The sequence below is a fragment of the Ranitomeya variabilis genome, chromosome 1, assembly GCF_051348905.1.
Source record: "Ranitomeya variabilis isolate aRanVar5 chromosome 1, aRanVar5.hap1, whole genome shotgun sequence".
NCBI lineage: Eukaryota > Metazoa > Chordata > Amphibia > Anura > Dendrobatidae > Ranitomeya > Ranitomeya variabilis.
In genome coordinates this window covers 350,199,919-350,226,459 of record NC_135232.1, presented here as the reverse complement: position 1 = coordinate 350,226,459, position 26,541 = coordinate 350,199,919, and positions in this window count along the sequence as shown.

The window sequence follows — 26,541 nt, the reverse complement described above, 5'->3', positions numbered from 1 at the left end:
TGGCTATAAGTAGAGCCTAACAGGCTCTGTCAGTGAGACACTGACAGGTCTCATGCACTGCAGTATAGGAATACTGCAATGCATGAGACCAGCGATGAAAGTTAAAACTGTATATATGTCCCCCATATGTAACAAAGTAAAAAAGCACGCAAAGAGTACAAAAATAATAAAAAGTAGTTTTACCACTAAAAAGGCAGTGTTTCTATTAAACCAAAAATAAACAGCAAAAGTACACATGCTGTAGGTGGTATTGCCGCATCCGAAATGATCCGAACTATAAAATTGTCACATTATTTATCGGAAAAAAAATAAGAAAAACACACCAATAATGTCTCTTTTTCATCATGCTAACACATTAAAAATTTAATAAAAGCGATCAAAAATCATCTGAAGAATAAAATGGTATGAAACAAAAGGCAAGACCGTCCAGCAAAAAGAAGCCCTAATTTTGCTCTTTCAGCAAAAAAAAAACAGTTACAGTTCTCAGAATATGACGATGCAAAAACAAATTCATGCAACTCTGTTCTCCAAAAAATAAAAAAAACTTACAGCTCTCAGAATATGGCAATGAAAAACCTTTATCTGTACTTAAATAAATCATTTTCACTTTGTGATAGCAGCAAAACTTAAAAAAACACAATATAAATCTGGTATAGCAGCAAAACTTAAAAAACACAATATAAATCTGGTATCACTGTATCTTATCACTTGTACCAGATAGTGAACAATGCAAAAAAATAAATAAAACTATACTTGTTCTGCTATTTGTTCATTGTGCCTCCTAAAAATCTTAATAAGGCTATGTTCACATTTAATCTGTGCTCAACACTCAGCGCTTATATTGGGGTTTTCATGTACATCCCAAAAAATGCAATTCAGACAAAACTCCAGACAAAACCACTCACTTATGAGACACTTGGAGTCCCTTTGGATCTACCTGGTCTGTGTTGCAAAAGTGTCCCATCATTTTAACTGCTTATAGCGCAGCATCATTCACCAGCAGTGACATCATCATGGCTGGGCTGAACTGAGGAGATGTCTAGACCATGGGAAAAATCCGGTGATGATGTCACAGATGGTGAATGATGCTGGACTCTCAGCATGCTCATTCACCAGTGGTTTTCAGCCAGGACGGTCACATCTTGCCACCGTACTGGTGGGGGGAACCCACGTCAGGTATTTCATTCATTTCCGAATGATCGTATCTGGCGACTGTGGAATACCCCCATCCTCTGCACCTAGTGTCACTGTTATTAGTGGCAGCAGGTTTCGGATGATGGAGTAACAGTCCCAAAAGCCACCAACTGCTGTCATTTGGACTTTAATATAACGCTCATCATTCTCCTCTGCTCGCCAGCAGAGCAGGGGAGAATGATGACAGAAGGCTTCAGCACCAGCTGTGGGAAACCACGCTAACTGTAGCGCTTCTTCCCCGGTGGCTGTCCGTGTGGTACTGATGCGGCACACAGGTGGCACACGGTTGCACACGTGTGCCACACGTAGTACACACACGGACAAGGATATCTCCAGTACCAGTTTTTCCGGTACCAGATATATACGGACATGTGAAACCAGCCTTAAGCACAAGATGGATGTTACAAAATAGTCACAGCAGCATTAAATGAATTCATTGAGAAGTTTAATTTCTACAATGGAGTAATTTTGGAGTGTTTTCTGCTATTCTGGCACCTTCGGGGCTCTGCAAATCTTGGCATCAAAATATTCTAGCAAAATCTATGCTCTGAATTCTAAATAGTACTCTTGCCTTCTCAGCCCTGACTTGGGGCCTAAGGGTTCTTACCCAATTGCGAGAAATAAGGATGAGTGCAATCCAATAAAAAATCGGATTGCACTCGGACAAATGTTACTCAATGGGTGACATCTCATCTGCAATTTTTCTCTCAGCTCAAATCGGACAGAGAAAAAAATGGCAGCATGCTGCGTATTGCAGTGTATCTCGGACGAGACTCGCCAATGCAAGTCAATGGATGCGAGAAAAAAATGCACAGCACTCACAAAATGCGAGTGCTGTCCATTTTTTACGCAAAGGTGTCCTTTGAAAAGCCGGTAATTCATGTGCGGTGTACAGTAAAATCACACTGACAGGTTAGAATAGAATAGATAGAATAGCAATATACACCTAGAATATATATATATATATATATATATATATATATATATATATATATGCATGTCAGTAACACACACAAATATGTATGTATTTATATTGACCTGAAAGATAGAATAAAAGCCTGTAATTCATCTGCCGGCTTCTGTAAAATCATTGCAGGAGCTGACAGGATAGAAGAGATGGATTGCATACAGTAAATACATATAGAAGAGGTAAATATATAGGTGTCAGTGACAAATACAATTAGTACATTGTTTTCAAATTACTGAACATGTATTTAATAAACGATTAATAACACTCCCGCACAACTTTCAAAGCTAGCAGAGGGAAAGCCAACGACTGGGGGTAGATATTAATATCCAGGGAAGGGGGTAATACCCGTGGAGAATCCCAGGCTATTAATATCAGCTCACAGCTGTATACTTAGCCTTTACTGGTTAATAAAATGGAGGACTCCTCAAAAAAATGATGTGGGGTTCCCCCATAATTAATAACCAGCAAATGCTATGCAGACAGCTTCGGGCTGATATTTCTAGCCTAGGAAGGGGCCATGGATATTGGCCCCCTTGGCTAAAATCATTAGCACTCAGCTGCACCGGAAAAGGAGCATCTCTAAGATGCGCCAACTCCGGCACTTAGCCTCGCTCTTAACACTTGCTCTGTAGCGGTGGCAAGTGGGGTAATAGTTGTGGGGTTGATGTCACCTTTGTATTGAAAAGTAAATCAGACACCTATCCATTACTTATCGTATAGTTGGTACATGTTAAATAAAGACACAGCCAGAATAAAGTCTTTCAATGAACACAACACAGTTTGACCATTTTATTGTTACTCCTAATTCATGCGACACCCTCGATCTCCTGTAATAAAAGTAAAATATTAAACCAACAGTATACCCATACCTGTCCGTAGTTGTGTACCACGAAGTAATACATATCTGGGGTATATACAGTTTTCAACCAGGATGGTACCAAGATGCCACCGCACCGGTTGAAAACCACTGGTGAATGAGGAGATGCACTCACCTGTCAGTTAGTGGGAGCGCAATCATCTGTTTAAACAGCAAATAGTGCTACATTACAAGTGACAAGAAGTTCTTTTTTTATTCCCCTTTATTTACTCAAAACGTATTAATCTTAGTCTCTGATTCATTTTGAGATCATTTTTAATTAAATCGGACAATTTTTGCCAGAGCTATAAGCGTTTGAAGATTGCCTCACATTGTGTCAGCGAGTAGGCGCGCGATCAGCTGTTCAAGCAGCAACAGCTAATTGAAAGTTGTCAGCCACCATCTTGGAAACTATGGACCTATGGTATATAAAACTCAAGATCCCGTGAAATAAGAGTAATACCAATAAGAATGCGGCTGTCGGTGAGAATTATAGAAGCATCCAGTAGCCAGTGACATTAGAGTCACTGCTTTGCTGACAGATAAATACGCAGGAGCTGTTGCCGGTTCCCGGCGTCGAGTGCAGGCTTAAGATCTAAAGTCCCGCTGGTGTGCCTGCTATTTAGAGGTGAGGGGGGATACTGGCTTGGACAGTAGTGAAGGAAGACTGAAGCATCAAGAGGAGGTAAGGAGGGAAATAAGAAGTTAAAAACCGGAGCAGCTGACATCGCAGAGATCTTCCTTCTCCCCCCTCCCCTCTCCTATCTTCTCCATTAAAAGCTAATCTGTGGCCGGATGGCCTAGACGGAGCTGTTGCCGGCGCCCGATGTCAGATTCCCAAGGGAGGATCAGACGTCCTGCTGAGGTGCCTGCTACCTAAAGGAAAGAATATTATCAGCATGAACAGTGGAGACTGAGGTCCAGAGAGGAAGATACAGGTGAATTACCGGAGCTGCTGTCATTACATAGCTCTGCTTTCTTCCCGCTCCCCTCTCCTATCTTCTCCATTAAAGCTGATCTGCTGCTGGGCAGCTTGGACGGAGCTGTTATCGGCGCCTGGTGTTAGGTGACACCAGAGGATTGGAAATACTGTTTTGGTGCCTGCTGCCCAGAGGAGTAAATATTAGCAACATGAGAGGCTAAAGCTTTGGGAAGAAGTGAGAGGAGAAAGTAGGAATTAGTCCTACTGGTAATTGTGTTTCCAGGAGTCCATCATGACAGCACCACTGGAAGGTTGTCCTTAGTATCCTTGATAGGGACAGGGACACAGAAGAGGTTAAATAGCCCCTCCCCACCACCACCCTTCAGTGATTTTTCCAAGTACCACACCTGGATGAATGCAACGCTATTTTATTGAACTTCCTCTCTACACATGTTTATATCACATATCAGACAAGAAATCCAAGGGAGGGTATATAAGGGGTGCTGTCTGTTATGGTTTCCAATGGCAAGGAAACATCAGAAGCATAGAATAAACGGACAAGCTCTCGGGTGATGGAAACTAGAGCTGACCGCGATGCTAAACCTACACACCACACTAGAAGTAGCCAGGGGGCATTCCTGCGTTGTCTCTAGATGCCGCGCGCCAGCCGGAGAACTAACTAACCCCTGGTAGAAGAAAACACAGTCCTGGCTTGCCTCCAGAGAATGTCCCCACAGGAGATAGCAGCCCCCCACATATAATAACGGTGAGAGCAGATGAAAGGACACACGTAGTATGAAAGCAGATTTAGCACAGAGAGGCCCGCTAACTAAATAGCAGAAAGATACAACAGAGGACTTCGCGGTCAGCTGCAAAACCCTTCAAAACACCATCCTGAAATTACCTTAACTCATGTGACAACTCATGCCACTGGAGTGGTAATTTCAGCCCAACAAGAGCTTCCAGCTGCAGAGATTCACATAAGTGCAAACTGGACAAAACATACAAAAATAGACTTAAGGACTAAAGTGTCCAACTTAGCTGAGCAGAAAACTGGGAGCAGGAACATGCAACAGAATCACTCTGGATACATTGATGGCCAGCATTAGAATGACTGAGGAGCAAGGTTAAATAGGATACTCCCACATCCTGATAGGAACAGGTGAACTGAAGGCAAAGCTTGCAGGACACCAGTACCACAAGAGACCACCGGGGGAGCCCACGAACCGAATCACAACAGTACCCCCCCCTTAAGGAGGGGGCACCGAACCCTCACAGGAACCACCAGGGCGATCTGGATGAGCCCTATGAAAGGCACGGACCAAATCAGAAGCATGAACATCAGAAGCTGTAACCCAAGAATTATCCTCTTGACCGTAGCCCTTCCATTTCACCAGATATTGAAGTCTCCGTCTGGAAACACGGGAGTCCAAGATTTTCTCCACCACGTACTCCAATTCACCCTCAACCAGCACAGGAGCAGGAGGCTCAACAGAAGGCACAAGTGGTACCTCATACCTCCGCAATAATGACCGATGGAAGACATTATGGATAGCAAAGGATGCTGGGAGGTCCAAACGAAAAGACACCGGGTTAAGAATTTCCAAAATCTTATAAGGACCGATGAACCGAGGCTTAAACTTAGGAGAAGAGACCCTCATAGGGACAAAACGGGAGGACAACCACACCAAGTCCCCAACACGAAGACGAGGACCAACACGACGATGGCGATTAGCAAAACGTTGAGTCTTCTCCTGGGACAACTCCAAATTGTCCACCACCTGCCCCCAAATACGATGCAACCTATCCACCATGGTATCCACTCCAGGACAATCCGAAGACTCCACCTGACCAGATGAAAAACGAGGATGGAACCCTGAATTGCAAAAGAAAGGGGAGACCAAAGTGGCAGAACTGGCCCGATTATTAAGGGCAAACTCAGCCAACGGCAAAAAGGAGACCCAGTCATCCTGATCAGCAGACACGAAACACCTCAAATAAGTCTCCAAGGTCTGATTAGTACGTTCCGTCTGGCCATTTGTCTGGGGATGAAATGCAGACGAAAAAGACAAATCAATGCCCATCCTGGCACAAAACGCCCGCCAAAATCTGGACACAAACTGGGATCCCCTGTCGGAAACGATATTCTCCGGAATACCATGCAGCCGAACCACATTCTGAAAAAACAGGGGCACCAACTCAGATGAGGAAGGCAGCTTGGGCAAGAGCACCAAATGAACCATCTTAGAAAAGCGGTCACACACCACCCAAATGACGGACATCTTCTGAGAAACAGGGAGATCAGAAATAAAATCCATAGAGATGTGTGTCCAAGGCCTCTTAGGAACAGGCAAGGGCAACAACAACCCACTAGCCCGAGAACAACAAGGCTTGGCCCGAGCACAAACATCGCAAGACTGCACAAAAGTACGCACGTCCCGAGACAGGGAAGGCCACCAGAAGGACCTAGCCACCAAATCTCTGGTACCAAAAATTCCCGGATGACCTGCCAACGCAGAAGAATGAACCTCCGAGATGACTCTATTGGTCCACTCATCCGGCACAAACAATCTACCAGGCGGACAACGATCAGGCCGATCCGCCTGAAACTCTTGTAAAGCACGTCGCAGGTCTGGGAAGACAGCAGACAATATCACCCCATCCTTAAGTATACCCGTAGGTTTAGAATCACCAGGGGAATCAGGTTCAAAACTCCTAGAAAGGGCATCCGCCTTCACATTCTTAGTACCTGGCAGATACGAAACCACAAAATTAAACCGGGAGAAAAACAACGACCAGCGCGCCTGTCTAGGATTCAGACGTCTGGCCGACTCAAGATAAATCAAATTTTTGTGATCAGTCAAGACCACCACCTGATGTTTAGCACCCTCAAGCCAATGACGCCACTCCTCAAATGCCCACTTCATCGCCAAAAGCTCCCGATTACCGACGTCATAATTTCGCTCGGCGGGCGAAAATTTTCGAGAAAAGAACGCACAAGGTCTCATCACTGAACAATCTGAACTTTTCTGCAACAAAACCGCCCCCGCTCCGATCTCGGAAGCATCAACTTCCACCTGAAAAGGAAGAGAAACATCAGGCTGGCACAACACCGGAGCAGAAGAAAAACGGCGCTTAAGCTCCCGAAAGGCCTCCACAGCAGCAGGAGACCAATCTGCAACATCAGCACCCTTTTTAGTCAAATCAGTCAAAGGCCTGACAACGCTAGAAAAACCAGTTATGAATCGAAGATAAAAGTTAGCAAAGCCCAAAAATTTCTGAAGGCCCTTAAGAGAAGTCGGTTGCGTCCAGTCACAAATAGCCCGAACCTTCACAGGATCCATCTCAATAGAAGAGGGGGAAAAAATGTACCCCAAAAAAGAAATCTTCTGAACCCCAAAAACACACTTTGAACCTTTAACAAACAGAGAATTGGTCTGCAAAACCTGAAAAACCCTCCTAACTTGTTGAATATGAGATTCCCAGTCATCCGAAAAAATCAAGATATCGTCCAAATACACAATCATAAATTTATCCAGATATTCATGGAAAATATTGTGCATAAAAGACTGAAAGACCGAAGGGGCATTTGACAGACCAAAAGGCATCACCAAATACTCAAAATGGCCTTCGGGCGTATTAAATGCGGTTTTCCACTCATCCCCCTGCTTAATTCGCACCAAATTATACGCACCGCGAAGATCAATCTTAGAGAACCACTTCGCCCCCTCAATGCGAGCAAATAAATCTGTCAGCAATGGCAAAGGATATTGATACTTGACTGTGATCTTATTCAAGAGTCTATAATCAATACAAGGTCTCAAAGAACCATCACTTTTAGCTACGAAAAAGAACCCCGCTCCAAGAGGAGACGAAGAAGGACGAATATGTCCCTTTTCCAAGGACTCCCTAATATACTCTCGCATGGCAGCATGTTCAGGTACAGACAGATTGAATAGACGACCCTTAGGAAATTTACTGCCAGGGATCAAATCTATGGCGCAATCGCAATCTCTGTGAGGAGGAAGAGAATTAAGAGTAGATTCCTCAAAAACCTCACGATAATCAGACAAAAACTCAGGAATTTCAGAGGGAATAGATGAAGCAATGGAGACCAAAGGTGTGTCCCCATGATTTCCCTGACATCCCCAGCTTAGTACAGACATTGTTTTCCAGTCAAGGACTGGGTTATGAGTTTGCAACCATGGCAATCCCAGCACCAACACATCATGTAGATTATACAGTACAAGGAAGCGAATCACCTCTTGATGGTCTGGAGTCATACGCATAGTCACTTGTGTCCAGTATTGTGGTTTATTACTAGCCAATGGTGTAGAATCAATACCCTTTAAAGGTATAGGAACTTCCAGAGGCTCTAGATCAAACCCACAGCGCCTGGCAAAGGACCAATCCATAAGACTCAAAGCGGCGCCAGAATCCACATACGCATCCGCAACAATAGAAGATAACGAACAAATTAGAGTTACAGACAAAATAAACTTGGACTGCAAAGTGCCAATAGCAGAGGATTTATCAACTTTCTTTGTTCGTTTAGAGCATGCTGATATAACATGAATAGAATTTCCACAATAGAAGCACAAATGATTTTTGCGCCTATAAATCTGTCGTTCGCTTCTGGACAGAAAGCTATCACATTGCATACTCTGTGGTGCCTCTTCAGAAGACACCGCCAACTGGTGCACAGGTTTGCGTTCCCGTAAACGCCGATCAATCTGAATTGCCATTGTCATGGACTCATTCAGACCAGTAGGCGCAGGAAACCCCACCATGACGTCTTTTACAGCATCAGAGAGACCTTCTCTGAAAATTGCCGCCAGAGCGCACTCATTCCACTGAGTAAGCACAGACCATTTTCGAAATTTTTGGCAATATATTTCGGCTTCATCTTGCCCCTGAGAGAGGGCTATTAGGGCTTTCTCAGCCTGAATCTCCAAATTTGGTTCCTCATAAAGCAACCCCAAAGCCAGAAAAAACGCATCCACATTGAGCAACGCAGGATCCCCTGGTGCCAATGAAAATGCCCAATTTTGGGGGTCACCCCGCAGTAAAGAAATAACAATTTTTACTTGCTGGGCAGGATCTCCAGCAGAATGAGATCTCAGCGAAAGAAACAATTTACAATTGTATTTAAAATTTAAAAAACAAGATCGATCTCCAGAAAAAAACTCCGGTATAGGAATTTTAGGTTCAGACCGAGGAGCATGTAACAAAAAATCTTGTATATTCTGAACTTTAGAGGCAAGATTATTCAAATTGGTAGCCAGACTCTGGGGATCCATATTTCAACAGATAAAGTCTGAGCCATTCAGGGGTTAAGAGGAGAGGAAAACAGGAGACTGCAATTAGAGCTGGAGTGCAACTTCAGAGGAAGGAAAAAAAAAAAAAAAAGGTTTCACACAGTTCCTTTTCTCTCCTGCTTCAGCCTATAGATTAAACATTTGGGCTGGCCATACTGTTATGGTTTCCAATGGCAAGGAAACATCAGAAGCATAGAATAAACGGACAAGCTCTCGGGTGATGGAAACTAGAGCTGACCGCGATGCTAAACCTACACACCACACTAGAAGTAGCCAGGGGGCATTCCTGCGTTGTCTCTAGATGCCGTGCGCCAGCCGGAGAACTAACTAACCCCTGGTAGAAGAAAACACAGTCCTGGCTTGCCTCCAGAGAATGTCCCCACAGGAGATAGCAGCCCCCCACATATAATAACGGTGAGAGCAGATGAAAGGACACACGTAGTATGAAAGCAGATTTAGCACAGAGAGGCCCGCTAACTAAATAGCAGAAAGATACAACAGAGGACTTCGCGGTCAGCTGCAAAACCCTTCAAAACACCATCCTGAAATTACCTTAACTCATGTGACAACTCATGCCACTGGAGTGGTAATTTCAGCCCAACAAGAGCTTCCAGCTGCAGAGATTCACATAAGTGCAAACTGGACAAAACATACAAAAATAGACTTAAGGACTAAAGTGTCCAACTTAGCTGAGCAGAAAACTGGGAGCAGGAACATGCAACAGAATCACTCTGGATACATTGATGGCCAGCATTAGAATGACTGAGGAGCAAGGTTAAATAGGATACTCCCACATCCTGATAGGAACAGGTGAACTGAAGGCAAAGCTTGCAGGACACCAGTACCACAAGAGACCACCGGGGGAGCCCACGAACCGAATCACAACAGCTGTCATGATGGACTTCTGGAAACACCATTACCGATAGGACTAATTCCTACTTTCCAGGATGTCCCTCATGACAGCACCACCAAGAGAAATACCAAATAACTCCTATTTAGAGTGGAATTACAGCTTGGAGGGCTTTCCTCCCAAAGGACATCTGTTGGTTTAACAGAATGTCCAATTTATAATGCCTGCAAAAGGTATTTGACTTAAACCAAGTTGCAGCCCTGCAAATCTGGTCCATAGAAGCCCCAGCGCTTTCTGCCCATGAAGCAAAGACTGCTCTCAGCGAGTGAGCCTTCAGGCTTTCCCATGAGGTTTTCCCTGCCTAGACGTATGCTGTGGTAATAGCTGACTTTATCCATCTAGCTAGTGTAGCTTTGGACGTCTTCTTCCCTGTTTCTTCCGGCCATCTTGATGAAGAAATTAGAGTCCACTCTCCAGTCGTCTGTGATGTTTAAGTAGTGAATAACTGTCCTTTTTACATTCAATGAGTGAGGAGAGCGCTCCTTCTCGCTGCTATAGTTTTGGCAAAAAGTTGGCAGTACAATTTCCTGACTTCTATGGAAATCTGAAACAACTTTGGGAAGGAAGGTGGGATCCAGTCTTAAGACGATACAGTCCTCCTGAATCTTCAAATAAGGGTTTCTTATGGAGAGGGCCTGAATATTGCTAATACGTCTTGCTGATGTTATTGCTACTAAAAAGAGGGCCTTGAAGGTTACAGATTTTAGGTGCACCTGGTCTAGGGGCTAGTATGGCTCTTTACATAGTTAGTTCAAAACCAGGTTGAGATCCCAGGGAGGTACTAAGCTACGTATTGTGGGCCTGAGATGTTGAGTCTCGCTACCCAGGGATGATTGGCTAACGGAAAGTCAAAGAAGGAACTCAGGGCTGAAATTTGCACCTTTAACGTACTGGGCCTTAACCCCTTATCAAAGCTAGACTGAAGGAAATCCAGGATCCTAGGAATGTCTGGGCCCTGAGAAATGGGTACTGGAACTGTATTTTGTGAGCAGAACTTTTTCCAGACTTTCCGATATATTGCTGAAGTCACGTTTCATGCTCTTTTGGATGGTAGCAATGACCTGTTCTGACAGGCCTTTTGACTTTAGGATCTCCTTCTCAGGATCCAAGCCGCCAATTGTAATATTTCCAGGTTTTGATGTACTAGCGGGCCCTGATTTAAGAGGTCTCATCTTGCTGGTAGATGGATTGGTTCTTTCAAGGACATCCACTTCAGTAGGGAGAACCAGCTCCTTTTGGGCCAGTATGGTACTATTAAGATTACTGATGCCTGGCTCTCCTGGATCTTCCTTAAGACTCTCGGTATTAGAGCCAATGGTGGAAATGCATAAGCGAGACTCATGTTCCAACTCTGTGTCAAAGCGTCTATCCCTGTTGGCCTGTCTCCTGGATTTAAAGAGAACTTCTCTGTTTTTGTATTTTTTCTGGAGACAAAGAGATCTATTTCAGGTGTGCCCCAGTGTTGGGTTAACTGAACAAAGACCTCCTGGTATAGGGACCACTCTGTGGGTTGCACCTTCTCCCTGCTTAGGAAGTCTGCCACCTGATTTTCTGAACCTTTCAGGTGTACTGCCATGATTGACTTTACAGTGAGTTCTGCCCAGGAGAATATTGCGTCTTACAAGATCTGTAAGTGATGGTGTCTTGGACCTTCCTGACGTAGTAGGAAGGCAACTGTTGTCGAGTTGTCTGAGAAGATTCGGACGTGTCGATCCGTTAACTCTTTCCGATATCTCTTTAGAGCTTCCCAGACTGCACTGAGCTCTCTGTAGTTTGACGACATGTTGCGTATTGACGCAGGCCAAGCTCCTTGGAGTTAACTTTCCTCCATGTGAGCCCCCCAGCCTCTGAGGCTTGCATCCTTTGTTATGTTCACACACGGATATGTTCTCCAGGGTTTTCCTTTCTCGAGATTTGTTATAGTGGTCCATCATGACAGTGGCCTTTTTGTTTCTCTGGATAATCGCATCCTGTTGTTCAGTGATGTCTCTCTCCCATCCCATGCTGAAAGGACCTCTTGCTGTAATTGCCTTGAATGATACTGGCTCCATTGTCTGCTGGGAATACATGAAGTCGTAAGACCGAGCATCCTCATGGATTTCCTTATGGAGATGTATTTTCGCCTCTGTACTATCTGAATCTCCTTCCTGATTGATTGTTCTTTGTGTTGAGGGAGGTTTGAGTGTTCCTGCATTGAGTCCAGGAGAACTCCGAGAAACGGCTTCTTTGGTTCTGGTCTGAAATCTGATTTTTTTAGATTTATTAACCACCCTACTCTCTCCAGGACTGACGCAGTTGTCGTCCAATATTCTTCCATCTGTTGTGGGGAGTCCGCTATGAGCAGGATCTCATCCAAGTAAGTAACTATTAGAATTTCCCTTTCTCTTAGGAAGGCCATAACCTCTGCCATGAGTTTGGTGAAGATTTGGGGAGTGGAAGAGAGACCAAATGGTAGGCACCTGAACTGGAAGTGTTGTGTGCGATCTTGGTCATTGATAGCAAATCTGAGGTATTGCTGATGGGAGGCGTGGATGTGGATAGGGACATGGTAGTAGGCACTTTTTAAATCTAATATGCTCATTACTGAGCCCTTCCGGATTAGTGGTATAACGGATTTGAGGGACTCAATTTTGAATTGCTTGTAGGCCACCCACTGGTTTAGTGGTTTGAGATTTATTATTGTCCTATATTCCCCACCTGGTTTCTTTATAGAAAACAGGCTTGAATAATGTTCCCTGAACCTTTGGGAGTGGGGAACCAGGACTATGGCCTTTAACAGGAAAAGGTCCTGTATATCTTTAAGGAGTCTTTGATGAACTGCCGGGGACTGAGTCTGAGTCATGCAAAATCTCTTGGGGGTAACTGGCTGAATTCTATTCTGTACCCCTGCTCTACTGTGCTTAGGATCCATGGATTCTGGGTGATTTCTCACCAGCGTTCCTGGAAGTGTTGGATTCTCCCACCGACCGCTCTGGCGTCATTGTCTGTTGGATCTTGGCCACTGATCCTGGAAGGAACCTCTACTCTTACCGCCTTTAGGGTAACTCCACCTTCCAAATTTCCCTTTCCCTCTATAGTCCTGTCGGGAATGGGAGCGAGTCCTACAAAAAGACGGGATGCTCTTTGGCTTCTCCTCAGGGAAGCCTTTCTTTATATCCAATGCTTTTTCGAATAGTTCGTCCAGTACTGGTCTGAATACATGTAGGCCGGAGAAGGGTATTGAACAAAGCTTGTTCTTTGATTGGATATCTCCAGACCATGACCTGAGCCACAGAGCTCGCCTTGCTGCATTGGATAAAGCATTGTTTCTTGCAGCAAACCGGACTGATTCTGCTAAGGCGTTTGCCATAAAATTAGTTGCCATCCTTAATAAGGGTAACAATTTCAGAATTTCCTCTCTAGGAGTTTTATTCTTAATCTGGTCTTCTAATTCGTCAACCTATAGACTCATTGATCTGGCCACCGAGGTAGCCATTATGTTGGCCTTCATGATGGCCGCTGGTGACTCCCAGGCCTTCTTCAGGAGCTCCTCTGATCTCTTGTCCATAGGGTCCTTGAGGCTGGATGACTCCTCGAAAGGTATGGCAGCTTTCTTGGAGACTTTAGCCACTGGTATATCAACATTTGGCACAGATTCCCATACTTTGGTTTCCTCTGGATCGAATGGAAGGCAGTATTTAAAGTCTCTTGGGACTATGAGCTTCTTCTCGACGTCTCCCCATTCTTCCAGAATCATCGCCGTTATGTGATGATTTACTGGAAATACTCTATTCCTGTGAGCCCTAAGTCCACCGAGCATCTTGTCTTGGATTGTTAGAGGTTCTGTGGTGTCTTCCACCTTCATGGTGCTTCTGTAGGCTTGCAGGAGCGTGTCTGTGTTTTCAGAAGAAAACAGATACCTCTTCCTTTCTTCTGGAAGTATGGCTGAGGAACATTCGCCTTCCCCTGAATCTGATATAGAGTAGGTTGAGACTTCTTCTTCTGCTCTCAGATCCTGCTCCCATCTGGGTCTTTTAGGATGGGGGGCTGTACAGGGAATACAGCTGGTACTGTAGTCTCTACTTCTTCTCTGATCATGCATCTTATGCTGTCCAGAAAAGAGGTTTGTTCGTCTTTTAGTAGCCCCGACATACACCCATCTCATAGTTTTTTAAGGTGCCCTTTCAGGAGTCTGGTCGAGCATAGGCGGCATCAGTAAGCCTTGCATTTTATTACTGCCACTGAAAACTTGGGCGCTTTTTTATCCTGAAATAGATATATAGAGAAGGCCTTGTAGCTCTGACTCCAGCTGACCCTAGGAATCCCCACAATGTTCTACTCACATGGTCCGGGGCAAGCTCTGAGGACTGGACAACTGGATGGTTAGCTCTCTTCATTTTTATTAAGTCAAGTGTGCTGTCAATTGTCCGTCTTTAAGTAGTCTGCCTCACCTGGCTTCAAAACATCTGATATATCCTCCTTCCGAGCTCAGCTGCTGCTGATCCTGTGGTAATGACCTCTGGCCGTCCTGCGCACGCTCCGGTGGAACGCATGCCGAAAACACCTGCTCCAGACTCCTGTCCGAAGCTCCACCTTCCCAGGATTACCCAGCACTGCAGCATGCTGGGCAACTGATCAGTCCCGGCTGTGCTCCTCCTGGCAATCGGCATCACTGCACTGGATCCGACGAGTGGGACGCTAGCAGGAAGCTCCACCCCCAGAAGTCATCACCGACACACCCCTAGTGACTTGGCGCACCAGAAGGTTCCAGAATCACCACTCGGCCATGTGGCCGTAACAGCAGCTACTTGCTCAGAGCCCCTCAAGAGTGATGCGGGAGGGAATTGGAGCACACAGCTCGACTCACGCTGAGGGACCTCTCTCAGTATCAGCGCTGCTTGTGGAGTTCTCCCGAGGATGGAGCCTCTGCCGCCCAGAGCCCTCTGGAGAGGGATGAAGCTGTTCTCGGGAGCCCTGCTTGACCGGGCTGCTAACGGATCTTCAACACGGTAATTCTGCACCTCTGCACTCCTCTGCGTCTGTCCCTGATAGGGACAGGAAAAACACTGAAGGGTGGTGGTGGGGAGGGGCTATTTAACCTCTTCTGTGTTCTGGTCCCTATTAAAGATACGAAGGACAACCTCCCGGAGTTGCTGTCAGGAAGGACGTCCTGGAAAATAAAAGTAATTTACTGGAGCAGCTGTCTCTGCAAAGATCTCCCTCCTCCCCCCTCCCCTCTCCTATCTTCTCTTTTCATCACCACAGGCTTCATTCACAGGTCTAAAGAGGAGAGGATTCATATTACTGAGTCCATTCAACCTGAGGAGCTCACAGGGGTACAAGTTTCCTCTTTATCAGCTGCAAGCAGCTTCTCCTCTTCCATATAAGGTGATCAGCAGAAGCTTCATTGAAGCCGGGCACAGTGTATTAATTGTTGGCTGATAACTGCGATCACTAGCAGATCTTTACAGAGAACTTGGGGTCACAGGCTCTGACTGTTGGCTTATAAAATTTATCTCTCTGTACCCCTATAACAATAATAATATTAGTTTATTTTGCTTCATGGGATACATTATATATACAAATGAGTAACCACCACTAAATAATAACAGTTGCTTTTATTTTTAAGGACTTTCTTCCACATCTGCTCCTACTAATATAAATATCATACACTTAGTTCATTGAAGTTCTTTTAGTGTCATTAAAATTATATATTTTTCATTTCTATTTAGCTATTTTTAGGGAGTTAACTAAATCAGTGGGCTGATAACAGAGAACAATAAGCCCTTATATATTGTGTCAAATAATTTTAATAGTTAATTCTGTTTAAAGGGGTATATTAACAAATATATAAATTAATTCAGATATGGCTGAACAATCAGCTTTAAATAAGAGGTTCACTAAAGTCCTTTTTGTGTTATTTAGATTATAAATTACCGTATTTTTCGGACTATAAGACGCACCGGACCATAAGGCGCACCCCAAATTTGGGGTGAAAATTGCAGAAAAAAAGATTTTTTTATAAGATGGGGGTCCGTCTTATTGTCCGAATTTACAGTATCTTACCTGAGTGCTGGCGGTGGCAGAGCAGGGTCACAGGAGGCATGGTGTCGGCAGAGGTGGGGTGATGCGGTACGGCGTGCACCTGAGCAGGGTCCCTTCCTGCTTAGGTGGGCGACGCCACAGCCTGGTGTCCATGGGAGGGTTGCAGCAGTGGTTACCGGCAGAGGTACTGGGATGAGGAGGTGCTGGGATGAGGAGGTGCTGGGATGAGGAGGCGCAGTGAGAGGTATGGCGTCAGAGGGGTCCCTTTCCCCGGTGAGGTGATGCAGCAGCCCGGTAAGCAGCAGAGCCGGGTGAATACTGTTGTTAGCGGTGGTGGCGGCCATCTTCCCTGAGGCCGCGGGTGCGCAGATGAAGCGCTCTGCTTCCCGGGGCTTCAGGAAAATGGCCGAGGGAGGCCGCGCGTGCGCAGATGGAGATCGCGGCGGCCATTTTCCTGAAGCCAAGAACTTCAGGAAAATGGCCGCCACGATCCCCATCTGCACATGCGCGGCATCCCGCGGCCATTTTCCTGAAGCCCCGGGAAGCAGAGCGCTCCATCTGCGCACGCGCGGCCTCCGGAAGATGGCCGCCACCACCGCTAACAACAGGATTCACCCGGCTCTGCTGCTTACCGGGATGCTGCATCACCTCACCGGGGAAAGGGACCCCGCTCACTGCGCCTCCTCATCCCCGCACGTCTGCCGCTGCACCTCTGCCACCGCACCTCTGCCGCCACACCTCTGCCACCGTACCTCTGCCGCCACGGTAAGCCTGAATTGCGACTATTAGACGCACCCCCCATTTTCCCCCCTTTTTTTTGGGGGGGGGGAAAGTGCGTCTTGTAGTCCGAAAAATACGGTAACTTACTTCATTATATAAGTTAAAGTACTCCCAATTTAAATGAATAAAAGTAGGTTGATCGCAGTGTAGGAGAATTTAAAATATTAAAATAAATGTATTCATTGTATCTGATATTGAAGATAACTTTGTTTTAATGACATACGCTAATGATATAGTCGCTAGAGTTTGGGTCTATTCAAGTAGATTGTTATAATCTATTTCCAAATTATTTATTGAGTTTGGGCCTACATAAGTAGGGAATTCCATTATAAGAATTTAAACCATTCCTTTGGTTTTCTTTCCAACTCATATATAGAGTCTGGGCTTACTCCAATAAGTAATTCCAATTCAGGGCAAAACGTGCTTACATATTCACATTTTCCAATTCCTTTTGGGAGTTTGGGTCTACTTAGGTAGAATATTCTAATCTCTTTCCAACTCATTTATTGAGTCTGGATTATATCATCTCATACCAATTGTTCTATGTATCATGATTTAAATATTCAGCAGGGGTTAATTTTCATAATTTTCATACTTTATCTGCTGATTTGGAGTCCCAGACTATTCCTCTGGACTTATGGTTACACATGTACTGGTTAGGGCCTTAATTACCTAAAATGTCTAATAGCAAAACTTCTTCTTCTGTGAAATTGCAAGGACAAAACAAGGTCACTCGTACAAACCCTAACCCATCAAAAGAATCCGTTAACTGTTTGAGTCCAATAGAATCAAGGTCTCGAATAAAAAAGAGGGAAAACAGTCTTTGTCAGTGTCTCATAGGGAGATATCTAAACAACACAACAAACAACCTAAGGTCCAACCTGCTGAAAATTCGATCTCACTTATCTACTCTGAAAACATGGATTCAACAGTATCATCTTAAAGGAAAGGATCTGAAGAATGGGGTAATGAACATCACCACTTCCAATTCTTCTGATGAAGACTCAATCAACTACTCTCCTAACCCTAGTCCTAAAAAATCACAATCAAGGTTGGTTGGGTTGTCTACAAGTAACACAGATGTTCCTGATATTCATTCCATCGAGGCCTGCATGATCAATCTTACTGATAAAATCAGAGCTAGACTAAAAATAAACCTGGACAAACAAGCTAAAATCTTCCAGGATACCTTGGATATCTTCCAGCATAAACTAGAAAACCATGAAAAAAGATTGGTTGAAATAGAAAAGACAAACGAAGTTATCATAAAAAGCAAGCAAGACACTAATGCAGATCTTCGCAATCTAAAACTCAAATTGGCTGAGATTGAGGATAGGTCGAGGAGAAATAACATCAAAATTAGGGGCATTTCTGAAGACATCACCCCGATCAGACTTTCAGACTACATTAAAACCTACGAGAGAAAAAAGTAAGCAAAAACCCTGATGTAACTAAGTAAAAAAGCAAAAGTGCATTTAAATAACACAGAGTTTTTAGTAATACTGTTTTTTTTATCAAAAAATAGCACAAAAGCCATCCCACCTCATCAAGGTAACTCTGATAGGGACAGTCCTACACTGTCTAATATTAAAACCTTACCATGTGTCAATGTTGACCTCAGTGTGAATAAGGGCAGACAAAAGGACTGGGCCCAACCAGTGAAACACTAGACTGGGGAAGCCTTATATATAGTCTCTAGCTAGCACAGAAACAGGGAGGCCACACCCCGGCTTGCACAGAATGCAAATATACAGATAAAAAAACACAAAGATTGAGCTTAACTTGAGTTGGTACACATGCAAAGGTTAAACGCATGTTCACATTGGCCACAAAACATTAAAACCTACAAGAGAAAAAAGTAAGCAAAAACCCTGATGTAACTAAGTAAAAAAGCGAAAGTGCATTTAAATAACACAGAGTTTTTAGTAATACTGTTTTTTTTAATCACAAAATAGCACAAAAGCCATCCCACCTCATCAAGGTAACTCTGATAGGGACAGTCCTACACTGTCTAATTTTAAAACCTTACCATGTGTCAATGTTGACCTCAGTGTGAATAAGGGCAGACAAAAGGACTGGGCCCAACGAGTGAAACACTAGACTGGGGACTTTTTATCTGTATTGTTGCATTCTGTGCAAGCCGGGGTATGGCCTCACTGTTTCTGAGCTAGAGACTATATATAAGGCTTCTCCAGTCTAGTGTTTCACTGGTTGGGCCCAGTCCTTTTGTCTGCCCTTATTCACACTAAAAAACAGTATTACTAAATACTCTGTGTTATTTAAATGCACTTTTGCTTTTTTACTTAGTTACATCAGGGTTTTTGCTTACTTTTTTCTCTTGTAGGTTTTAATGTTTTGTGGCCAATGTGAACATGCGTTTAACCTTTGCATGTGTACCAACTCAAGTTAAGCTCGATCTTTGTGTTTTTTTTTCAGACTACATTAAGTCTGTTTTCAAAAGTATGTGTCCAAATTTATCTGATTCTGATCTTATAACAGACCAAATTCATAGACTTCCCAAACCCACTAATATTCCAAAGGATTTACCTAGGGACAACATAATGCGGATCCACTTTTTCCACATGGAAGAATTATGTCAAAATAAAAAAGGGGTTCCCTGAACCTTTCGGGCATTTACAATAATACACAGACCTTTCTAAGGAAACCTTGGAAGGGAGAAGACAATTCAGTTCGATCACAGCTACTCTAAGAGATAAAGACATCCCGTACGAGTAGGGTTTCCCCCTGAAGCTTTTAATTAACTTTAGAGGGAAAACATCTGTTATTTTTTCACCTGAGGATGGGCATGAATTCCTGAGGCTAAACGGCTTCTTACCTCGTCAATACAAATCTGGCTCTCCGGTTTCTAGCTATGTTACTTGAAGTTTCTGATGTACACTCTCTGAATAAACTTAGGCCTTTTGATCTGTTGAATGTTTCACAAGGTATTATATGTTTCAGTATTAACATATATTGGTTACACTAAAGTTACGGTAGATTATTCTACATTATTTCTACATTAGAGGTGGTCTCTTCAGAGAAAGCTCCACACGGATTTTCCCCCTAACACTAGGAGAATCCGTACTATTGGATTCCTTCAAGAATTTTGACTTTTGTGTCCCTGATTGTTTTCTATATTTAATATTTATTCCTATTTATAAGCCCTTTAATACAGCGTAGTTAGTCAACGGTCCATTATACAAGTGAATGACTATTATTAAATTGCTCTCATACAATGTGAGGGGTCTAAACAGTCCTGATTAACGTTTCACTATCCAAAGAGAGATACATAAATCGTTTGTGCCGATGTAGTCTGAATACAAGAATCCAAATTTAAAATCAACAATCACCCAAATTTCTCATTAACAAATTATCCAAACAGTTTTGAATCTTCTAATTCTTCAAGGAAAGCAGGAGTTATTACTTTGATTAAAAATTCTTTATCTTTTGAATTATTAGAAGAGTTTTCAGATAAAAATGGACATTTCCATATCCTCGTTTGCAAGCTTAATTCTCAAATCTACACAATTTCTAATGTATATGTCCCTAATAGAGGTCAAATTGAATTTCTAGATAAATTAATAAAAAAATTGACTTAATGAAAAAAGGAATTTTGTTGATGCTGGGAGATTTTAATATGGTTCCGGATACTACCCTTGACTCGACTTCAGCTACGAGGTTCAAATCTTCATCCCTTAATAATTGGATTCCATTCGGTTTCCATATTTCTATATTGGACCATCCTCCGGTATTTGCTGTGCTTGAGGGAGGTCATTCAATAAATAATCATTTCTTATGGAGATACAATTCTTCAATTTTCCAAAATCCAAAATATCATGATGACATCTCCCTTGCTCTGAAAAACTATTTCAAAGAGAATCATTTTGATCCATCAAAATCTTTTTTTTTACAATGCAATGCTCATAAAGCTGTACTCTGGGGTATTTTAATACAAATTTCCTCAAAAATTAAAAAGTTTAATAGAAATAAGATTAGAGAATTACAGGCCCAAATTAAAGATAAAGAAGTATCCTTGACTAGAAAACCCTTTCCTTGCCCCAATACACAAATGGCATTATCAAATTTAAGAAATGATTTAAGATCAATCATATTTTCCTTTTATGATTCTGCTGTCAAAATATCCAAATTCAAATATTACATGTCTTTAAATAAACCTTCTAAGTTCATGTTTAATAGATTAAAAAATTAAGGATCAGAAATAGGATTGATAAAAAAGGGGAATCTCTTCTACATCCACGAGAAATCATTAATTCTTTTGCAGAATATTATACAAACTTATATAATCTAAATACAGATTCCTCTTTTCCCCATCCCAATGAGCAAATCATCAAACAATTTTTAGTTTCTATCAACCTTCCTGAAATTTCTCCGGACGAATTGGATCTTTTAGCTGCCCCTTTTAATGAAGAAGAAACTGCTAATACTATTAAACATTTGCACTTCTCTAAAGCTCCAGGCCCAGATGGGTATAGTAACGACTATTACAAAGCCTTTAGCGAGGTTCTTGTACCTCACTTGACGCATATCTTCAATGCAGCTGCATCTAAGGGTTCATTCCCAGATGAAAACTTGAAGGCCAATATCATCCTTATTCCTAAACCAAATCTGAACCCTGATCAAATTATAAACTATAGACCCATTTCCTTAAAAGATACGGACCTAAAAATGTATTCTAAAATTATAGCTTATAGACTTACTTCTATATTACCATATTTATTCTCAAATGACCAAATTGGTTTTATTAAACAGAGGCAATCAATAGAAGGCACCAGGAGACTTATAAACATAATCAAATTAATTAGATCACAAAAAAAATAGTTTTTATGTGGTCTCTCTGCTGAGAAAGCATTCAATTGCTTGAACTGGAACTATTTAAAACGCACTCTCTAAAAATTCGGATTTAATGTCATTTGTATTTCCAAAATAATGGCCCTATATTCCAATCCACAAGCTAAAATTTATATAAATAATCACCTGTCTTCCCCCTTTAAAATTTCTAATCAAACAAGACAGGGGTGCCCCTTTCCCCATTATTGTTTGCTTTGGCCATTGAACCCCTTTCTCACCAGATTAGGGAAGACCAAGAGATAAAAGGTATAAAAACTAATTCTAGAGAATATAAAATAAGTCTCTATGCAGAAGACATTTTACTGACTCTGACAGATCCAAGTAGTTCTATAAGGAAAATTCAGATGGTACTTCATAAATTTTCATCTATATCATATTTTAAAATAAATGTGATTAAAAAAAATCCTCCCTTTTAACTTAACCAATGCTCAAATTCATGATATTACAAGCATTTCCCAGTGGAGTTGGGCAGATATAACCTATTTAGGATTTAAATTTTCTAGAGATATCAATTCCCTGATTCCTAATAATTTGGATATTCTTATAAAATCCATTATTAAAAATCTCAATTTTTACAAAGATAAAGAACTATCATGGTGGGGGAGAAATGTGGTCATTAAATCTTTTATTTTACCCAAGCTTTTATATATTTTTATATCCCTCTCATTAATAATATCAACCTCATATTTAACCAGTATTCAGTCCCACATTAATATTTTTGTTTGGAAAAATTAAAAGGCCAGAATAGCCTCCAATCAATTACTTAAAAATAAGTTGCATGGTGGTATAGGACTTCCCAATGTAACTGAACATTACTTTGACAATTTAATTAGACATAGCCTTTATATGTGGCCTAATGAATATAAGCCCTCCTGGCTTGATTTGGAAATATCCTTTAACAAAGGTATCCCTCTAAATAGAATTGTTCTGAACAAATAGATCCGACTCTGAGACAACTTGTTCTCCTTGTCTTTCTAGAAACAAAAAATAATATACCGTATTTTTCGGACTAAAAGACGCACCGGACCATAAGACGCACCTAAGTTTTAAAGGTTGAAAATAGGAAAAAAAATATTTTGAAGCAAATAACGGGGTAAAATATTTAATAGCATAAATAACATAATATTTCACTAATGCAAATGTAAACAGAACTCAGCAGCAACATTAACAACCATTACTGATTTAAGTACAGAAACTCCTCAGTCATCAGGGAACCCCAAGAACTCCTCATCACTACTGTCCGAATTTAAGAAGCTCGGTTCCTCAGAATCACTAGTATCACTGTCTAAAACTCTGTTCATAGAGGATGTCATCTTCAGAGCCATCTAAGGCATTGCTGATGCCACATTTTTTGAAGGACTTTACAATGGTTTCATCCTTAACGGACTGCCATGAGGTTTTCACCCACTCACAAACTTGGGTGATTGTGGGCCTCTTCATTCGTCCAGTTGGTGTCAAATCATGGTTTCCAGCAGCCATCCATTTATTCCACTCTTCTCTCATGAAAACTTTAAATGGCTTGTTGATGGAAACATCCAAAGGTTGCAACTGACTGGTAAGCCCCCCAGGAATTACGGCAATATGGGTTTTCTCTTCTTTAAATCTCCTTTTTGTGGCTTCAGTGATATGTGCCCTAAACTGGTCCAGCACTAATAGAGCAGTTTTTTTCAGAAGCCCTCCAGGACGTTTGGACCACACTTTTTCTATCCATATCTTCATGCCATTTTCATCCATCCATCCCTTGTCGTGAACATGGACAATGACTCCTTTTGGGATTGCCTCTTTTGGCATGGTTTTTCTCTTGAAAATCAGCAGTGGAGGCAATTTGGTGCCATCTGCACAGCAGGAAAACACAGCTGTATAATGGGTTTTCTCATGCCCTGACGTCTTCACGGCACCTTTCACATCAACCGTTTTGTTTGACGGAACATCGAAGGTCAATGGGACTTTATCCATGTTGCCAATCTGAGTCATTTCATATCCATTTTTCTTTCTTGCTTCCAGTACAAATTTGTGAAAAGACACAATCTTGGTTTCGTACTCTTTAGGCATTTTTTGTGCAATCCTAGTTTTTGTGCGCATAGCAAGACCACATCGCTTCATAAATCTATAGCACCATGATGATGATCCTGTGAAGTCCTGAATGCCTTTCTCTGCAGCAAGACGTTTAGCTTCATAAATGATCATTTTTGTCGATACAGAATATCCATTGTTCCTGTGACGTATGATCCACTCTTTCACATCCACTTCTAAATGTGGCCACTTTGCAGCTTGCCCACGTAAACATTTTTTTTATCTTTGTCCATTTTCTGCAGCTGATCCTCCTGTTTCCTCCATTCCCGTATCATTTTTTCAGTTGGAGGTGGCCCGAAGTGTCTCTCCGCTGCCCTGTTCCCATGTTCTTTGGCATACTTCACTACCTCTAGTTTAAAAGGGATTTTATATGAAATCCTTCTCTGCTTTGACATCTTTCCAGGAGAGTACGGTAACGTACGATATCTTTCTGCAAGAAAATACAAAATTATGGTATCAGTACGGTACTTTGTCCTGCTGCTGACACTGTTATGGTGGGGGATCTGCTGCTGGAGGGCCACAGGTAGTGCTACACTCTTTTACCGAACAACACCCCACCAAGGAGAACATCTGCAAGGAGTTTGTATGTTGTCCCCAGGTTTGTGTGGGTTTCCTCCATATTCTCTGCTTTCCTCCCACACTTCCAACATATACAGATAGAGATATTGTGAGCCCCAATGGGGACAATGATGATAATGTCTGTAAAGCGCTGTGGAATAGGATAGTAAAATATACGGTACCGTAGGCAATGCATAATAAAAAATACGGTAATACCGATACCGTAATTGACCACCACCGTAACTCTGTGGTACGGTAATTTTTCAGTTCACCGTATGTGTGAGTTTTTTTTAGAAAGCTGGAGTTTTTATTGGTACCAATTTTTAGTATGGTACCGTACTTATGGTATGATTTTCAATCACTTTTTTATGCGGCGGGATGAAAAAAAAGTGTGTGTACAGATTGGTGACATTTTTTGATGGATTAAAAGGGTTTTTCAGGAACCATTTGCTTCTGGATTGGGAAGTGAGTAGTGCTGACATCCTACCATCAAAGTGAACCAAGGCACCGGCATGACACTGTAGTTACGGTACCAATCATGCATCTGTCCACATGTGAATGCAGCTCACCTCCCAATGCGGAAGAACCGTAAACACTATGGTATAAAGGGAACCTGACAGCTGATACATGCTACCGTAATCCACGGACAGCATGTATCAGACACTGGCAGTATGATCTACCGTACCGAAAGCCAGGTATGGTATGCTTCACTTTGAAATGCTACAGCGTTTCAGAGAAAAACGCACTGTACCGTACCTTTGGCTTTTCCCCTCCTGCTGCCAATCACTGACAGGTCTCTTCCTGTATGAGCATGCAGTAAGAAAATTGTCACTCATTGGGAGTGGATGGGGAGAAGCAGCTGGGGACCTGCCAGACTAGTCTTTAGGTGGCTTTTAAAGTACGGGCTGTTCAATGCATAGTCAGCATGTACGGTATTAGCGTAACAGTGGACTGTATGACTTTAGCCACTTTTTTTTCCTCTGAAATGCTGTGGCATTTAAGAGAAAAAAGTGGCTAAAGTCATACAGCTTGTTGCTACACTAATGCATGCTGCCTACGCATTGGACAGCCTATATTTAGAAAACATCACCTTTAATACCGTATGTCATAGGTGCCATTTATTGTACCGTATGTTTCCACGTTCATTCAGGAAACGCAGTGCTTTGGACGCAGCGGATGCCCCGCTCCACCCAAAGCATCACCCCCTGTTGTAAGCGTGGTGATTCCGAATGTGTTCATTGAGCACATGCGGAAGCACCGCATCGTCTCCGCAAGATAGACATGCTGCAGTCTATAAAGACGCGCCACATGTCCGGATACACAGGGCCGCCGTATGCGGCCCTGCACGCATAGTGGAGATGGGATTTCATAAAATCCCCTCCATTATGCTGTAACATCTGGACGCTGCGGATTGGACGCTATGGATGTACGCAGCTTCCAATCCGCAGCAAATCCGGATGTATTATGCCACATGGAAACAGGCCCTAACTCCCAACATGCAGCTCCTGTAACATGCTGGGAGTAAGGCTAGGTTCACATTGCGTTAATGGGTTAACGCTAACGGACTGCGTTGCACGGCAAAATTGTCGCAATCAACGCCATGCAACGGGTCCGTTAGCGCACCCATTGACAGCAATGTGATTTTTCTCTGTAGCGCATTGCTAGCGCATGCCATTTTCGGCACGCGCTAGCGATGTGCCGTTCTTTTGTGACGGACCTCGGACGCTGTGCTAGCGGGGACACTGAACGCGGACCCTAAACAAACATTGCATTAGCGCAATCCGCTAGCGCTATGCGCTTAACGGATTGCCCTAACGCAATGTGAACCTAGCCTTAGAGTTCAGGATTGTGAGTGTTTTAGTGTAACTTTTTTTTAAAAAACTTTTAACGCAAATTACCGTGAAGGGAAGACGTTCTCCTATCCAGATCACGAGCCGCAGTGACAACAGTAGCTGGTGAGACAGAGCCAGTATATCACTGCAGCACGTGACTGGATGTGAGAGACCTCCTACTTCCTGTTTAGCGTCGCTGCAGTACAGCGGCTGCTCTAGACACCTCCAGGAGCTG